The sequence below is a fragment of the Nycticebus coucang genome, chromosome 2 (assembly GCF_027406575.1).
Source record: "Nycticebus coucang isolate mNycCou1 chromosome 2, mNycCou1.pri, whole genome shotgun sequence".
NCBI lineage: Eukaryota > Metazoa > Chordata > Mammalia > Primates > Lorisidae > Nycticebus > Nycticebus coucang.
Window position 1 is genome coordinate 168,061,937 of NC_069781.1, and position 12,724 is coordinate 168,074,660.

General features: G+C 47.2%; 1 protein-coding gene across 1 annotated transcript in view; it reads left to right on the forward strand.

The window, feature by feature from the left end:
- Positions 1 to 5,839: 5,839 nt before the first annotated feature.
- The window catches only part of WWP2 (WW domain containing E3 ubiquitin protein ligase 2), a 170,992-nt gene continuing 164,107 nt past the window's right edge, over positions 5,840 to 12,724 (forward strand). The window contains exon 1 of the mRNA XM_053604753.1: positions 5,840 to 5,911. The gene's annotated coding sequence lies outside the window, so the exon portion shown is untranslated. The remainder of the gene's footprint in view (positions 5,912 to 12,724) is intronic.

The window sequence follows — 12,724 nt, forward strand, 5'->3', positions numbered from 1 at the left end:
ACGTCCCAAGCCGGGCCTCTGGGAACCTGGAAGAGCAGCCACGACTGAGCGGCGCCTCCTGGCGGTCACGCCTGCTCTCCCGGCTCAGGCCAGCCACTGCGCATGCGCAGCGATGCCGCAGGTCAGACCGGGGTTGTAGACGGGGTCACACCTTGGGCAGCCCGCGGGAACTCAGCTTCAGCCTTTTAAATGTACAACCTGAATATATCTTCTTGTTTGGAAGTTAGTCAATACAGATAACCAAATTTAATTATCACAACCACCTTATGATATAGGGACTATTTAATAGGCAAGGGATAGGGCGGCACCTGTGGCTCAAAGGAGTAAGACGCCGGCCCCATATGCTGGAGGTGGTTGGGTTCAAACCCAGCTCCGGCCAAGAACTGCAAAAAAATAGGCAAGGGATATAGCTACACAGTCCCAGCTGAAATGGCCAGTAAGTGGTGTAAACAAACACCCAGGGTATGTGCTGAAAACCCTCAGATTGTGCACATTAGGTGAGATCCCACCAATCACCCTAGCTCTTCATCCCCTCCTTTCCCCCTGGCTGGACTATACTTGTATTTTTCTTTTTCTTTTTTTTTTTGCAGTTTTTGGCCGGGGCTGGGTTTGAACCCACCACCTCCAGCATGTGGGGCTGGCCCCCTACTCCGCTGAGCCACAGGTGCCGCCCACTTGTATTTTTCTTTTGTGTGGGCCTGTAGTTGTTTACATATTGGTTTCATATTAGTGATGAGTACAGTGAATATTTTTCCCATTCTCGAGATACTTTACCAAGAAGAATGTGTTTCAAAGCTATCTAGGTAAATGCAAAAGATGTAAAGGCTCCACCTTTTCTTATGGCTGTATAGTAGGTACTCCATGGTATATGTATACCACAGTGTGTTAATCCATTCATGGTTGATGGGCACTTGAGCTGATTCCATAACTTGGCAGATTGTGAATTGAGCTGCAATTAATATTCTAGGGCAAATGTCCTTCTGATAAAATAATTTTATTTCTTCTTGGTAGATAACTAGTAATAAGATTGCGGGATCAAATGAAAGGTCTACTTTTAGTTCTTTGATTTTTTTTTTTTTTAGAGACAGAGTCTCACTTTGTCACCCTGGGTAGAGTGCCGAGTAGTCACAGCTCACAGCAACCTCCAGATCTTGGGCTTAGGCAATTCTCTTGCCTCAGCCTCCTAAATAGCTGGGACTACAGGTGCCCACCACAATGCCCTCCTTTTAGTTCTTTGAGAATTCTCCAAACTTCTTTCCATAGAGGCTGAATTTTTTTGCAATCCCAGCAGCATTGCAAAAGTGTTCCCTTCTCTCCACATCGGCACCAGCATCTGCAGGTTCAGGATTTTTTGATGTGGGCTAATCTCACTGGAGTTAGGTGATATCTCAGAGTGTTTTTTTTTTTTCTTTTTTCCCATGGTGTCACAGCTTACAGCAACCTCAGATACTAAGGCTCAAGAGATCCTCTTGCCTCAGCCTCTCAAGTAGCTGAGACTACAGACACCTGCCACAATGCCCAGCTATTTTTTGTTGTTGTTGTAGTTGTCAGTTGTTTGGCAGGCCCAGGCCGGGTTCAAACCCACACAGCTCTGGTGTATGTAACATCACTGGCTTCCTAGGTGCTGAGCTACAGGCGCTGCCGAGCCTCAGAGCCTCAGCGTGGTTTTGATTTACATTTTTCTGATTAGGGATGATGGAAATTTTTTTTCAGGTGTTTGTTGACCATTGTCATCTTTTGAGAAGTTTCTGTTCAAGTCTCTTGCCCACTTATAAATGGGGTTGTTTGCTCTTGTTGATTAACTTGAGTTCTTGGTAGATTCTTTTTTTGCAGTTTTTGGCTGGGGCTGGGTTCTAATTTTCTTTCTAACTGACTTCTTTCTAATTGACTTCTAAATTTTCTTTCAAATCTGAGGTTTTGTAATTATGAGATCTGGCCTATTACATGTTGAATTTTGGCTGAATGTTGACTTGAGTCTTCATTCACCCATCTGTTTTTTTTTTTTTTTTTTTTTGCAGTTTTTGGCTGGGGCTGGGCTTGAACCCACCACCTCTGGCATGTGGGGCCAGCACCCTACTCCTTTGAGCCACAGGTGCTGCCTTCAATCACCCATCTGGATCTAAACTTTCTTCATTGGGTCTCCGTCTTCACTCCAATCTTATTCCTCAACTGCAGTTATCTGTCAAAAATCCTTTAGCGCTGTAAGGGTTCCCATTAGTAGTTACCTTTTCCTACTCCAAATGTCTTCTGTCTCAACCTTTGTCACCACTCAGACTCTTCAGACTCTAGTTCAGGGGTCCTCAAACTATGGCCCGCGGGCCACATGAGGCGGTGTGACTGTATTTCTTTCCGTTTTGTTTTTTTACTTCAAAATAAGATATGTGCAGTGTGCATAGGAATTTGTTCATAGTTTTTTTTTTTTTAAACTATAGTCCAACCCTCCAACGGTCTGAGGGACAGTGAACTGGCCCCCTGTTTAAAAAGTTTGAGGACCTCTGCTTCCTGTCTGTACATATCTGCCCTAACAGAGCATGGTTGTAGGCTATGTCTCATTTATAGTTCATCATGTTAATTTTTTGGTTCTTATTTTGGAACTGTCTGTTTCTCTGCAGGATTTGGTATCACTAACCATCTCCTATTTCTGGATCGACTTTCCTTGCCTGACTTTGGTGGTTGCTCACCATCTTGGTCTTCTAACCCCTTCGATGGCTTCTCACCCTCTCTTCTTTTTGGTTTGCAAACACACACCTGCCCCAGAACTGTCTGGTCCCTTTGTTTATCTAAGTTCTCTCCTCCAACAGTACCAGATGTCCTCCAAGCTTCAATGATCACATCCTAAGAATACTTCCCAAATCTCTATGTCTAATCCTTGTCTTTTTTTTTTTTTTTGCAGTTTTTGGCCAGGGCTGGGTTTGAACCTGCCACCTCTGGCATATGGGGCCAGTGCCCTACTCCTTTGAGCCACAGGCACCCCCCTAATCCTTGTTTTATTCTCCAGGCCACCTTTCTTTCTTTCCCTTTTTTTTGAGACAGAGTCTCACTTTGTCACCTTCGATAGAGTGCTGTGGCTCACAGCTCACAGCATACTCCAGTTCTTGGGCTTAGGTGATTCTCTTGCCTCACCCTCCTGAGTAGCTGGGCCTACAGGTGCCCGCCACAATGCCCGTCTATTTTTTTGTTGCAGTTTGGACGGGGCTGGCTGCCACCTTTGGTATATGGGGCTAGCACCCTACTTACTGAGCCACAGGCACCGCCCCCACAGACCACCTTTCATGGGAACATTCATCTGAAAAACTTCCGACATCATTAGCCGGGCGTTGTGGCGGGCGCCTGTAGTCCCAGCTGCTCGGGAGGCTGAGGCAGGAGAATCGCGTAAGCCCAGGAGATAGAGGTTGCTGTGAGCTGTGTGACGCCACGGCACTCTACCCGAGGGCGGTACAGTGAGACTCTGTCTCTACAAAAAAAAAAAAAACTTCCGACATCTTCACTCAAGAGGAAGAAAACAGATAATTACCTATCCCCCTCAAACTTTGTACACTTAAGTTCCCTCACTCCTTCCCAAGGACAGATTTGAACTCTTTTTTTTTTCTCACCACACTTAAAGCAGCTCAGCAGCTAGGGCGCCACCCACATACAATGGGGGTGGGAGGTGGGGGTGGGGCTGGTGGGTTCAAACCGGCCCAGGCCTGCCAAACAACAATGACAACTATAACAACAAAAAAATAGCTGGGGGCGGCTCCTGTGGCTCAGTGGGTAGAATGCTGGCCCCATATATTGAGGGTGGCAGGTTTGAACCCGGCCCAGCCAAAACTGCAACAAAAAATAGCCGGGCGGTACAGTGAGACTCTGTCTCTACAAAAAAAAAAAAAAAAAAAGAAAATAGCCGGGCGTTGTGGCAGGTGGCAGGTGCCTGTAGTCCCAGCTACTCCGGAGGCTGAGGCAAGAGAATCGCCTAAGCCCAGGAGTTGGAGGTTGCTGTGAGCTGTGATGCCATAGCATTCTACCGAGAGCAACAAAGTGAGACTCTGTCTCAAAAAAAAAAAAAATATATATATACACACATATACAAACAAATTTCAAGAGGCCACCTAAGGACTAGGCACTGCTGTAGAAGATGGAATATAGTTCCTGTCTTCACAATTCTTGTAGTGGGAAACATAACATATATTCATATATTCTTCCAAAAATCAGATTGTGACAAATCTGGAGGAAATACAGAGAAACAATAAAGCAGGAAGTAGGCTGATGGGAGGGGAAGGAAGTAATGAGCTATCATTTTAAATGGGGTGATCAGGAAAGGATTCCCTGAGAGAGCATTGAGCAAATATCTGAAAGAGATACTTGACTATATGAGTAAAAACTTTTTTTTTTCCCTGTAATCCTAGCACTCTGGGAGGCTGAGGTGGGTGGATAGCCTGAGCTCAGGAGTTTGAGACCAGCCTGAGCAAGAGTGAGACCCCATCTCTGTTGGGCGGCGCCTGTGGCTCAGTCTGTAAGGCGCCAGCCCAATATACTGAGGGTGGCGGGTTCAAACCCGGCCTCGGCTGAACTGCAACCAAAAATAGCTGGGTGTTGTGGCGGGCGCCTGTACTCCCAGCTATTCGGGAGGCTGAGGCAAGAGAATCACTTAAGCCCAGGAGTTGGAGGTTGCTGTGAGCTGTGTGATGCCACGGCACTCTACTGAGGGCCATAAAGTGAGACTCTGTCTCTACAAAAAAAGAAAAAAGAAAGAAATGTTTTTGGCCAGGCATGGTGGCTTGCACCTGTAGTCCCACTTAGACGGTGGGCTGAGGCAAGTGGTCCTTTGAGGCCAGGAGTTGGAGTACAGCCTAGGGTCTGTTTCTTAAAAACAAATGGTTCCTGCACAAGGATGACACGCAAGTTCGTGAAGCATTCCATATTAAAAAAAAAAAAAAGATTTTGCTAATCCATAAAATCTATTTATTCTGTATATTAAGGGAATGAGGGTTGCTTTAGTGTGGCAAGGCATTTTATAGACCCCAGGCAGGGGTTTGAAGCTTTTCTAATTTTGCTCTGTGGGTCAGAGATCCCACAAAGGGCAGGATTTTTCTGTTTCTAGATCCTAAAACAGTGCCTGGCACATAATAGGCGTACATACTGTTGCCAGTAAATAAAAATACCAGACGTTTAATTCAATTCGATTACCTGAGAATCAACAAATAATTTTTTAGGGCGGCGCCTGTGGCTCAGTCGGTAAGGCGCCGACCCCATATACCGAGGGTGGTGGGTTCAAACCCAGCCCCGGCCAAACTGCAACCAAAAAATAGCCGGGCATTGTGGCGGGCGCCTGTAGTCCCAGCTACTCGGGAGGCTGAGGCAAGAGAATCGCTTAAGCCCAGGAGTTGGAGGTTGCTGTGAGCTGTGTGAGGCCACAGCACTCTACAGAGGGCCATAATAAGACTCTGTCTCTACAAAAAAAAAAACAAAACAGCAAATAAGTTTTTAGTATAAAATGTCTTATGCAGTACTTGGGACATACTTACAAGTTACACCGTTGTTTATCTGATATTTAAATTTAACTTGGGGTAACTGGCAACCCTACTTGAGGAGCTCAGTAAACGTTGACTTAATTGATTGAAGGTCCACTTTCACCTGTAATGGGGCTAGCAATTGTCCCAGCCTGTAGAGGGCTGATGGGCACTCAGTTTACACGACTTCAATTTACACGACTGCTCCAGGACATCTAGTGAGCGGAAAACCCTCCTACCTTTAAACACACAAGTGAAAAGACCAAGGTTCCCCTGCCAGGCCTAGGTTGCCGGCACCTGCGAGCCCGGCCAGCCTCTTCCGGGTCAGGTGACCAGGCGTGATCACGTGACCCGGCCCAAGTGCGGGCGGTGGAAGGCGGAAGTGGGAGAGGAGTTGGGCGCCGCTTCTGTGGCTGCGGCAGGTAGCGGGCGCGGGCGCGGGCGCTGGGGGTGCGGCGGCGGGCGGGGGCGCGGGGCGCGCCGGAGGCGGCAGGCGGCTCCGGGTGGGCCGGGGGCGGCGCGGCCGGGGCGCCGGGGGGGCGGTGGCTTCCTGTGGGAGGGGCCTGGCGCGGCGGTTCCGGCCTCCGAGGAGGGGTGTCCCGACTCCCGCCCGAGCGGGGTGGGCGCGCCGCGGGCCGCGCGAGGGCAGCGCGGAGGTGGGCGCCTGGGCGGCCGGGGTCGCGGCGGGAGCGAGTCCTCCGGAAGGGGAGCGGAGTTTTGGTGCCCAGGGACGGAGGAGTCGTCTTTGTGGAGGGATCGGGACCGGAGGAAGGGGCGACTTGGAACCGAGCTAGAAGGGGGTGCCTGGAAACGGGCGTGTGGCGTGGGGGAGAGGGAGAACTGAGGAAGAAGATGCTGCCCGAATCCCACCTGAGAGTCTCCTCCTTCCTTCCTCTTTGGAAATGATTGGTACCCGAAACTCTGATTGCGGTCCCATTCAGTTTTTAAACTTCAGGAGGGATCACAGAACCTGAATCGTCTGTCTTTCGTCGCACCCACTGAGTCCTGCTCGTAAGGTTTCCACTTCTTGGGAACCTAGCCATTTAGAGCATTTTCCTTTGAAATTTTTCCCTGATCAGGTCATCATCAAAATTTAAAAAAAGGAAAGAAATGCGGCCACTTTGCTGTGCTTATGAAATGGCTTTTCAGCCCGAACTGTTGTTGACCGCGACCTAGAACTGCATTACCTCAGCAACATAGTGACTGCTGAAATCTTGGACAGAGAAGTGTCTGCTTATAGTGTCTTCTGACTTTTCCTCTTTCTCCGGTTTAAATTATTCAGCATCACTTATCATGTGACTCCTTATCTTGACAAACTATAACTAGTTAGGGTGACCGCGAGGTCTGTGTTGTGTTTCTTAGTACTGTGACCTGGTTTATGAGTTTGAGATTGAATATTTATGTTAAAAGCCCTTCATCCTTCTCTTTCTCTGTTTACTGAAGTTTGCAGAAGTGAAATGAGTTTTAAGAATGCAGTATAACTGGAACGAATGTTCAAATGGGACATTCACAGGAGCTGGAGTCGTTTTGGGTTACAAGCAGGGGGAACAAAAGTACTGTGCTGATGTATTATGAGTTCAAGTTCTTCCAGTAGTTCGCAAACATTTAAAAGTTAATTTTTTGTAGGGGCACCGGTTTAGGTTGGGAAGGTGTTATTCCCATTTCACAAGGAATAAACAGACCTAAGAGAGAGGACTCAATTTTTTAAAAAAACAATTTATTGCTCTTTCTTGTTTACTGATCTCTTTCTTCCTTCTAGACTGCGAATCCTTCAAGGGCAGGTTTCGTATTTTATTTGGATACTAGCCTAGTGCCTGGCATGTTTTGGGCACTTGCTAAATGTTTGGTGAATAAATGAATTTCTGCCATCGGTTTTTTTTTTTTTTGGTAGAGACAGAGCCTCACTTTATGGCCCTCGGTAGAGTGCCGTGGTCTCACACAGCTCATAGCAACCTCCAACTCCTGGGCTTAAGGGATTCTCTTGCCTCAGCCTCCCGAGTAGCTGGTACTACAGGCACCCGCCACAGCGCCGGCTATTTTTTTTTGTTGTTGTTGTTGCAGTTTGGCCAGGGCCGGGTTTGAACCCACCACCCTTGGTATATGGGTCCGGGGCCGACTGAGCCACAGGCGCTGCCCTTGGTGAATAAATGAATTTCTAAAGATCACACAGCTGTAAGTGGCAAACAAGGGATATGAGCCCACATTTTCTATCCTCTTTTTTTCTTGTCATACAAACTTACCATGTGTTACTGGTTTGTATGAAAGTGATAGGTGCGAGAGAGACTTGAATTGCCTCCTCATTCTCTTTCACTTAATGATTTCTTTCCCATCTTTTTTTTTTTTTTTTTTAGAGACAGAGTCTCACTTTGTTGTCTTCAGTAGAGTGTCATAGCGTCACAGCTCACAGCAACCTCCAGCTCCTGGGCTTAGATGATTTTCTTCCCTCAGCCTCTCCAGTAGCTGGGACTACAGGCACCTGCCTACAACTCCCGGCTATTTTTTTGTTGCAGTTTGGCTGGGGCCAGGTTCGAACCCACCATCCTCAGCATATGGGGCCGGCGCCCTACTATCTGAGCCACAGGCTCTGCCCTTCTTTCCCATTTTTAAAAAACTTTTTTTTTTTTTTTTTGTGGTTTTTGGCTGGGGCTGGGTTTGAACCCGCCACCTCCGGCATATGGGACCGGAGCCCTACTCACTGAGCCACAGGCACCGCCCTCATTTTTAAAAAACTTATACCAGCATCTCATTTAATCTTTTTTCCCCCCTCAACCTCAAATTTGTCTGTAATCATTATAGTATTCTCTACAGTCTTCAGAAGATCAGTGTTGCCCCTGTTCTACCGATGAAGAAACTGAGGCCTGGTGAAATTTTTACTTTAGATTCCAGAACTAATATGACTGAGCAGGGACTGAAGTCCAGGCGTTTATATTTTTTGAGACAGAGCCAAATTTTTTTTTTTTTTCTGAGATAGAGTCTCACTTGGTCACCCTTGGTAGAGTACTGTGGTGTTACAGCTCACAGCAACCTCAAACTCTTAGGCTCAAGCCATTCTCTTGCCTCCCCAAGTAGCTGGGACTACAGGCACCTGCCACAATGCCCGGCTATTTTCTTTTTTTTTTTGCGGTTTTTGGCCAGGGCTGGGTTTGAACCCACCACCTCCAGTGTATGGGGCCAGTGCCCTACTCCCTGAGCCACAGGCACCGCCCAATGCCCGGCTATTTTTAAAGACGGAGGTCTTACTCTGGTTCAGACTGGTCTCAATCTGTGAGCTCAGAGTAATCCACCGCCTCGGCCTCCCATGGTGCTAGAATGACAGTTGTGTAGCCACTGTGCCTGGCCCCCGTTTATTTATTTATTTTTTTGAGACAGCCTCATTCTGTTGCCCTGAGTAGAGTCCTGTGGCATGAATGCTCACAGCAACCTCAAACTCGTGGAGTCAAGACATCTCTTTCCTTGACTTCCCAAGCAGCTGGGACTATAGGCATCCATCACAACTCAGTTAGTTTTTCTATTTTTATTTATTTATTCTTTTGGGACAGAGTCTCACTCTGTCACCCTGGATAGAGTGCCGTGGTGTCATAACTCATAGTAACCTCAAACTTTTGGGCTCAAGCTATCCTTTTGCCTTGGCCTTCTGAGTAGCTGGGACTACAGGCACCTGCTACAACATCTGGCTTGTTTTTCTATTTTTATTTATTTTTTTGAGACAGAATCTCAAGCTGTCTCCCTGTGTAGAGGCTATGATCTCACAGCGCACAGCAACCTCAAAGTCTTGCGCTTAAGCGATTCTCTTGCCTCAGCCTCCCAAGTGTGTGGGACTACGGCACCTGCCACAATGTCTGTCTATTTTATTTGTTGCGGTTGTCATTGTTGTGTTAGCTGGCCTGGGCCAGGTTCAAACCCGCCATCCTCAGTGTATGTGGCCGGCGCCCTACCCACTGAGCTACTGGTACTACCCTGTTTTACTATTTTTAGTAGAGATGGAGTCTTATTCTTGCTCGGGCTGGTCTCGAACTCCTGAACTCAAGTGATCCACCTGCCTTGGCCTCCCAGAATGCTAGGATTTACAGATGTGAGTCACTGTGCCTGGCTTCAAATCCAGACCTTTAATCCCTAGACCTATTCTTTTCAATTTATAGAAGCGATAGGAAGTTTTACTTCTAAATATATATATATTTTTTGTTGTCGAGACACGGTTCCACCCTATGCCCCTGAGCAGAGTGCAGTGGGTGTGGTAGCTCACCGCAACTTCAGACTCGGGCTGCGGGCACCCCGCTAAGCCGCTGGGATTATAGGCGCTCGCCGCAGCGCCCGGCTGGGTTTTTCCATTTTTTTCATGAGTCGGGGTCTCACTGTCGCTCAGGCGAGTCTCGAACTCCTGAGCTCAAGCAATTCTCCCTCCTCAGCCTCCCACAGTGCTGGGATTACAGGCGTGAGCCACCACGCGCGGCTCTTCTAAATATTTTTTTTGAGTATAAAAGGTACGACATTTTATGGAAAATTTAGTATAGATCACAGAAAATTGTGACTATAGGGTGTAATTGAAGTTTAGAAAAACCTGTACTCTATGGTAGTGGCTTCTTCCTGGGAAAACATTTGTTTGTTTAAAACATTTGTTTGTTTATTCAATGAATATTTAAGTACCTGTTCTTTGCCAGCCATTGTGGTAGAGTTATGCTGTGCTGTGTCCTCTAGATATATTACGCTGTGAGCACAAAATATATTCTGCATTTTGAACACTTAGTGTGGAAAAAAAGTATTTCATTCGTACTTTTTTTTTTGGTTTGTTTTTTTGAGGCACAGTCTCAAGCTGTCACCCTGGAGTGCTGTGACGTCACAGCTTGAAGTAACCTCCAACTCTTGGGCTTAAGTGATTCTGTTGGCTTAGCCTCCCAAGGAGCCGGGACTACAGGCGCCTGGCTATTTTTTTGTTTGTTTGTTTTTGGTTGTAATTGTGATTGTTATTTGGCAGGTCCGGCTGCGTTCGAACCCACCAACCCCAGTGTATGTGGCTGGAGCCCTAGCCACTGAGCTATGGGTGCGGAGCCTTCATTGATCCTTTTCATATGTTATAGGAAGTGATTATATAAATACTATGTGCTATAAATGATAACATTTTAGATTAAATGCAACCTAAAATTAATTTCATATTTTCCTTTTTCTTTCTTTTATTTATGTATTAATTTATTTATGGAACAGAATCTTACTGTGTTGCCCAGGTTATAGTGCTGGGGCCTCTGCTCAGCTCACAACAACCTCACGCTCCTGGGTTCCAGTAATCCTACCTTAGCCTCCCAAGTAGCTGGGACAACAGCTGTGCACCACCACACACTATACCCAGATAATTTTTCTTTTTTTCTTCTTTTTATTTTTTGAGACTGTCTCAAGCTGTCACCCTGGGTAGAGTACCATGGCATTATCATAGCTCAAAGCAACCTTCAACTCCTGGGCTTAAGCGATCCTCTTGCCTCAGTTTTTTTCTATTTTTAATAGAGACAGGGTCTTGCTTTTTGTTCAGGCTGGTCTTGAACTTGTGAGTTCAAGCAATCCACCCTCCTTGGCCTCCCAGAGTGCTAGGATGACAGGTGTGAGCCACTGTGCTCGGCCTAACTTTTCTATTTTTATTATTTATTTATTTATTATTTTTGTTGAGACAGAGTCCCACCCTATGCCCTGAGTAGAGTGTAGTAGTATCCTAGTTCACTGCAACCTCAGACTCAGGCTGTGGGCATCCTGTTGCCTCAGCCTCTGGAAGCTGCTGGGACATGGGTGCTTGCCATGGCATCCAGCTGGATTTTTCTTTTCTTTTTTCATGAGTTGGGATCTCAATATCCCACAGACAAGTCTCGAACTCCTGAGCTCAAGTGATCCCCCTGCCTTAGCCTCCCATAGCGCTATGATTATAGGCATGAGCCACTGCGCTTGGCAATTTTTCTATTTTTAGTGGAGATTGGGTCTTGCTGTAGCTCAGGCTGGTCTCAAAACTCCTAAGCTCAAGCGATCCTCCTGTCTTGGCCTCCTAGAGTGCTAGGATTATAGGCATGAGCCTCTATGCCTGGCCTCATCTTTTTCTTTTTACATTTTAAAATGTGTTTCCTAGAAAATTAAAAAATTATATACGTGGCTTGCATATCTGGCTTCCATTTTCTTTCTGTTGGACAGAACTGTTTTTTTTTTTTTTTTTTGTAGAGACAGTTTCACTTTATGGCTCTCGGTAGGGTGCCGTGGCATCACACAGCTCACAGCAACCTGCAACTCCTGGGCTTAGGCGATTCTCCTGCCTCAGCCTCCCGAGTAGCTGGGACTACAGGCACCCGCCACAATGCCTGGCTATTTTTTTGTTGCAGTTTGGCCGGGGCTGGGTTTGAACCCGCCACCCTCGGTATATGGGGCCGGTGCCCTGCTCACTGAGCCACAGGCGCCGCCCATGGACAGAACTGTTTTAAATGCTGGGAGTATAGCAGTACACAAGACAGGCAAACATCCCTGCCCTTGTGGATCTTAAATTTTAGTGGAGAAAGGCACAATAATAACTAAGTAAAACATTTATTATATTGTGATAAAGCAAGGAAGTGGGATGTGGGATGGTGGGTGGGTTGCAGTTTTAAATAGGATTCTTAGCAGAGCCTCCCTCAGAGGTGACAGCTGGGTAAAGATCTGAAGCAGGTGAGGGAAAGGACCATGTTTCCGAACGGGGAGACGGGTGGGGGAATGGCAAGTTCAAAACCCCTGAGGAAGGAGTGCTGCTGGCAGTTTTGGGAGCAGCCAGGAGGCCAGTGTGGCTGGAGGAGAGTGAGAGAGCAGGAGGTAGTGGGGAGGAGGGCAGAGCGGTGATGGGTGTGGGAGGGAGCGAGGGAAGTTTGGGAAGCCTTGTAGGACATTGTCAGCATGCTGTCGAGTTGGGGGCCATTGGAGGGTTTTGAGTTGCAGAGGGGACACAATCCAACCTGCCTTTAACAAACTCACTCTGATGACGGGAGGAAGAAGAAAGGGCAGGCAGGATAGACGCAGGGAGACAACTTAGGAGGCTGTGGCCGTAATTCAGGTGAAAGATGCATCCTGGGTCTGTTTTGAAGAGCAGCCAGCAGGATCTGTGGATAAGTTGAGTTGGATGTGGGTGTGAGAGGAAGAAGGAAGTCAAGGGTGACTCCAAGGTCTTTGACATGAACAACTGGAAGAATGGAGTTGTCATTTGCCGAAACCTGGAAGGCTGTGGGAGTAGCAAGGTTGGGGCT